Below are 5994 nucleotides of genomic sequence, written 5' to 3'. Positions count from 1 at the left end.
CCACAAATCAGTCCTTTTCAGTCATTTTCAGAGTCCTTCGCCCTTTTCATTAAATGCTTTATAATTTCATACATACAGAAATACTAGAACTCAAACAAACAGAAGAAAGGACTATGAGAGCTTAGTTTTTGTAGAAGCTTTCAGTTTCAGTAAAGCTGTTGAACATGATTGACGAAGCCTTGATTTGCTGGCAGGGCAGCAAACGGTAGCACCATCACCAAGGGTGAATGCATGATTGAGTTCACCAGTGAGCACAGCTTGCAGACAGGGCTGTAAAACAAAACTCCAAAGATGGTTGAATTTAGATTATTTATGCTCAAGGTTATCTTTTTGGGTGCATCATAAGAATTCACTCAAGTTGTAATACTGCTGCTGGTGCAATCACTCCCATGAAAAGATCAAGGAGCTGCAACAAAAAGAAAATTGAACAATTATCAAAGAGCCTAACAGTTTTGTTTTACCCTTTCACCAAGAATATACATTGTACTTACTGAGGAGATGAGTGAAGACACATGAGCTCAATATTATAAGCTGGTGTACAGAAGTTAAAGCTTTGTGTCAAAGTAGGTCAGGTGTTTAAATCCCAGGCTAAGCTTATTGCTGCATGCCTTCCCACACAGCTTCACAATCATTTTAAATGCCCTAAAATTGATCTTTTCCTTAATTCTTTCAAATCTGTAGATGAGAGATGCAGCCAGTTAAATGTTGACAAGAATTGTTTCACAGTTTGTGATTGGTTAGATACAACCTCACACAATTAGCAAAACCACACACCCAATTAGCAGATCTGTTGCGTATGATGTATAAAAAAAAACACTACATTTTAATCACCATCAGGCATTCTTCTAATTTAATTATTTTTTTAAACCTTGTACACACGGATTTGCTAAATATAAAACATTCTTAGCACTCCACTTTCCTCATGAAATCTGTAAGTGAGACAAAAACAAAATGAATCCAGTAAGTCACAGCTGAGACCACGGCTGCAGACTGACTGCAGACTGTCTGAAGAAAATATTCCCATTTTCCTACTTTGTGTTAGAGGGGAAAAAAAAAGAAACTCAGTTAACTCACATAACTGTAGGGAAAAAACAGTCTCGATGTCTACTCTAGGTAGGATCTCTTCACCTAGCTGCATCTCGCCATAAGTAGTTCTCCAGGGACTGGTGGCAGGTTCCTGAACTCCTGTGGAACACAAACCCCTGAAACAACTGTAGAGGCAAACAAAGGAGATCCAAAAGGCGAAGTGATCAGGCAGGCAAGGGTCATACATAAGGAGGCAAAAGATAGACTACTTAACAGGGACAGGCAGGGCTCAGTGGGCATTCCAAAACAGGGCTGATGTCCAGACAGGTAATGGGCAGGAAAAGTCCGACGTGGAATCAGGCACAAGGACATCCAAGGGACAAAACAGGGTTGTTCACAGGAAACTAGAGACAGGACAAACCACTGGATATCAACAAGGAGAACAATGGTGACCATCTGGCAGGGCAGAAGAAACAAGAGGGGGTTTAAGTAGGGAGGCGAGCAGGTGAAAATGATGTGTAATCAGGAAGGCTTAGGTGGCGCAGATGAGATTGATACTGAAACAGAGGTTCCTGCACTAGTGAGCATGACCGATTTAAGTGTTGCTCAGCATTTTGAAATTTAAATGTTGTTGGAAGCTTAAGAATAGATGTGATTAAAATAAACATACATAGTCCTAAATAATAAGTAAAGCAATTCAGACAACTAGATGAAGTTATTTTAGAATTACCAGCACAATATATGTAGCGAGGACAACACCAGCCAAGGCTATCAGATTGCAAAAAGCCAGCAGAAGCTCTCACTTTAAACTGAAGAAACTCACAAAAAATGCAACAGACTGTATGTATGTGTTCATCACAGCTTTGTTCTCAGCTCTTTCTTCAGTTTATTCTGATCCACTCTGAGCCTCAGTGGCAGCGCCAGCCACCGACTGTGCTCTAACCTTGTTATGCACCCGACAAGTAACACAGGAGTATCACACTTTCACACACATGTAATAAAACTAGCACTGACATGTGCCTCAAGGTAATGAACTCATAATCAATCATAGTGACTCAAAGGTGCTCCATTTTTCTGCACAAAGTCCAAGCCTTTGTAACATCTACTTTATACTCCATGGAAATAAATGAGGTTGATTATTATGTTTTCTTGAAATCCAGAGAGGAAAACAATGCAGGCTTTAAAGATGCTGCATATCCAAGAGTAATGCATGGCATCCTTTGTGTGTTCAGAGACAATGTCTTCATCCTTGAGGGTATAAAGAGCTATCCTCAGGAAAAAATGCTCCAAGTGAAACAGATCAGCAGCAGCAACACGGTTTCTCACTGTGAAGTGGTCGTTCCTTGGCCTGCTCTGCCATCTACTGTTGTTAAAGATGAGGTGATGAGGATTTACACAAAGAGGAGCTCAATAAGCCACCACACACATTATACGTTGTCTATTATCCATCATCTTTTCAAGCGTGTGTCTTTAATAAATCAAGGTTAACTGAGTTGCTCAGGGAAATATCTTTCAGGGAGCCTTTTCTAATATAATCCGTCTGTTGCATGAAGTCAATCATAGCAGTCCTCATGTCTCGTTTTGTAGAATATTATAATAGTTCAAATAAAATGTGACATTAGGCTATATAAGAAGGAGATGACACATACCATGAACCCTTTGCTTTGCATCTCATTTACAATCGTTTCAGATGTCACTTAAAATGAGAGTTTATCTGGAAAAAGCTTCAAAACATTAAATGGTGTGTGTCAAATTATTTGTAAGCCATATATTATTAACGTGGAGCAACCTATTTGAGCTCTGTTTACCGTCAGTCTCTCCAATGCTTCATGTTATCATTGCCACTGTCAGTAGTATCCAAAACATGAAGGGTTTCACAACCCTCTGGCCTAGTAGGTCTAATTGTGGGTAACGAGGACAATGCCCAGCATGGCCTCATGCCTTAAAGGTATTGGACTTCAATGACAGCAAAACTTTATAAATACATTTGTTTGACACTATTTTGTCTTTATGGTAAACTTTTTTAAAATAAAGCCAGTTTCTTGTCTATGAGGATGTAGCTTTAGAAATATCCTCAAAAATATGATTGAATGATCGCTCTTATCAAAGTCTGAGATAAAAATCATAGGTTAGATTAGATGAGATTTAACTTTGTCATTACACATATGCAAGTACAAGGTAACGAAATGTAGTATATATATATATATATATATATATATATATATATATATAGTACATATATCTGGAATCTGTTGTAGGCATGACTAGACATAATGTACAGATTATTGAGATGCTTTGGACATATGTTACAGATTATCATGCAAAGATTGAGGTGCAATGAACATACAGTACTGATAGTCATAATATGTGGATGGTATAGACATAATATACAGATTATTGAGTGATAAAAATGTACTCTACAGATTACAGTATACAGATTATAAAGGTTAAGGTACAATGAACATGAGTTAAACTATACATACAGACTATGGACATATTATACAGATGAATGGAAGACATGTATGTGTATAACCAGGTGGAGTGATGGGGTGGACTGACGAGTGCACAGTGATGTTTTAGGTGGGGGATCAGGGAGGGGCAGAGTTCCCAGATGGCAAAGAAGCAAACAGTCTTTGGGCAGGATGGGAGGTGTCATTAAGGATGCTACAAGCTCGACGCAGGCAGCATCCTTAATCTTCTGCACGTCCTCAGTGGCTGAAAGTGGAGTCCCTATAATGTGCTGGGCAGTTTTCACCACTCATTGTAGCAACTTGTGCAGTTCCTGTACCAGACACAGCTGACACAGTTGGTCAGGATGCTCTAAATTGCACAGAAGTTCACCAATACGGGTGAAGACAGGTAGTGTCTCTTCAGTGTCCTCAGGAAAAAGAGGCGTTTGCAGGCATTCTTGACCAGGCTGGAGGTGTTGGTGGACCAGGCAAGGTCCTCTGAGATGTGGATCCCCAGGAACTTGAAGCTGGAGACACGTTCAACAGTCACCCTGTTTAAGTGAATAGGATCGTGCATGCTTCCTCTCTTCCTCCTGAAGTCCACGATAAGCTACTTCGTCTTGCTGGTTACTGTCAGCACACCAAGTCCTAATGCTTAACCTCCTCCCTGCAGACTGTCTCGTCATTGTTGCTGATGAGGCCAATAACTGTTATGTTGTCTGCAAATTTGATGATGCTGTTGGATCCATGTACTGGTTTGCAGTTGTGGGTGAAGAGGGAGTTGAGGAATGCGCTCAGCACACAGCCCTGTGGTACGCCTGTGTTAAGTTAGATGGCAGTGGAACAGTCATGTCTTGACCAAACATGCTGGGATCCGGTGGTCAGAAAGTCCATTATCCAATGACAGATGGAGGTGTTGATGCCCAATTCTCCAGGTTTTGTGATCAACTTGGAGGAGATGACAGTGCTGAATGCTGAGCTAAAGTCCACAAACAGCATTCACACGTATGTGTTGTTATTGTCCAGATGTGTGAGCACAGAGTGCAGTGCAGTGGAGACTGCATCCTCTGTACTCCTAGTCCTGTGGTAGGCAAACTGGGTCTAGTGTTGGTGGAAACTGTCCATCAGGTGTACCAGGACCAGTCGCTCGAAGCACTTCATAAAAATTGGTGTGAGTGCTACAATGCAGTAGTCATTCAGGCATGTCAGGCTGGAGTGTTTCGGCACTGGAACAATGGAGGTGTACTTCAAGCATGCTGACACAGCTGCTTGGGCAAGGGACAGGTTGAAAATGTCCATAAAAACATCTGCAAGCAAGCTGTACATGCACTGAGCATGCGCAGACAGATTCTTTTATTTTGTTCCAGTTTTTAATAAACTTCCAAGTTTAACAACCTGTCAGCAGAGACTACAATATGAATTATTTGATGGGCTTCTGAATCAAAATAATAAATATTTTTTCAGCTGAGAAAACGGACCTTATAATGTGCAGAGGAAAAGGAATGGTTACTTTCACACCACTATATTTTTATAGTTAATTTAACTGTTGGTTGGTTTGATTTGTTTACTTATTTATTTATTTTTATTTAATAAATACATAAATAATTTCTTATATATGTAAACGATTTTGGGTTGTTCAACTTAAATTATTTATATCCAAATCCCCCATCTCCTCTGGTGTACCTCATGGTGCAGTGCTTGAACCTCCCTTGTTTATACCTTTGTTCCCCTTGGCAATATTTTCTATACAGTACGTGGATGACACCCAGCTCTACCTGTCCACCAAGCCCAGCCCCTATTTCCCAACCGCATCCCTAATCAGACTGCATACAGGAAATTAGATCATGGTTTGCTTATAACTTTCTCAAAATTAACAGTGATGAAACTGAAGTACTTCTCATTGGTATCAAATCCACCCTCTCCAAGATAGATAACTTCTCTATTTCCATTGACAACCACATCCCCCTCCACAAGATTAGTCTAGGTGTCATACTTGACAGCAGTCTATTGTTCTAGTCTCACAGAAATAAGGTCACTAGCTTAGCTTACGTCCACCTACATCTTCACACCCAGCAAAACTGCTATTCTGGTCCACTCCCTGGCTAAATCCTGTCTTGATTACTGCAACTATCTTCTTTTTTGTTTACCCCACATTTCCCTGGTTCAAAACTTTGCTGTCCATATTATTTCCAGTCCAGAAGTTCCTCCTTCTGTCATATTGCAACTGTTCTGCAGCAGTTCCACTGGCCTTTAACTAAATATTGCATCATCTATAAAATCTTACATCTCACCTTCAAGGCCATCAACAGCCTCACCCCTTTGTATCTCAACGAGCTCCTCCACATTGACATACATAACCATACCCTCAGATCTCCCTTCACTATCCAATTCACCCTCCCACCTGCTCACTTGTCCACCATTGGGTTGAGAGTCTTTAGCTGCTTGTCCCCCCATCTTTACAATTCTCTGCCACTAAACACAGTCAGAAAACAGTCAGATTCTCTCACCACCTTCAAAA

At 40.5% G+C, this 5994-nt stretch overlaps 1 long non-coding RNA gene across 1 annotated transcript; it reads right to left on the bottom strand.

The window, feature by feature from the left end:
- Positions 1 to 326: 326 nt before the first annotated feature.
- LOC121646635 lies at positions 327 to 1458 on the bottom strand. The gene is made up of 3 exons (XR_006011668.1): positions 1075 to 1458; positions 492 to 675; positions 327 to 406 (listed from the first exon to the last, which is right to left on the bottom strand). It is a non-coding gene; the product is annotated as an uncharacterized LOC121646635 (long non-coding RNA).
- Between the last annotated feature and the right edge of the window lie 4536 nt (positions 1459 to 5994).

Source organism: Melanotaenia boesemani, chromosome 9 (assembly GCF_017639745.1).
Source record: "Melanotaenia boesemani isolate fMelBoe1 chromosome 9, fMelBoe1.pri, whole genome shotgun sequence".
In the NCBI taxonomy this organism is placed as follows: domain Eukaryota; kingdom Metazoa; phylum Chordata; class Actinopteri; order Atheriniformes; family Melanotaeniidae; genus Melanotaenia; species Melanotaenia boesemani.
This window is presented reverse-complemented; position numbering and strand designations above follow the sequence as displayed.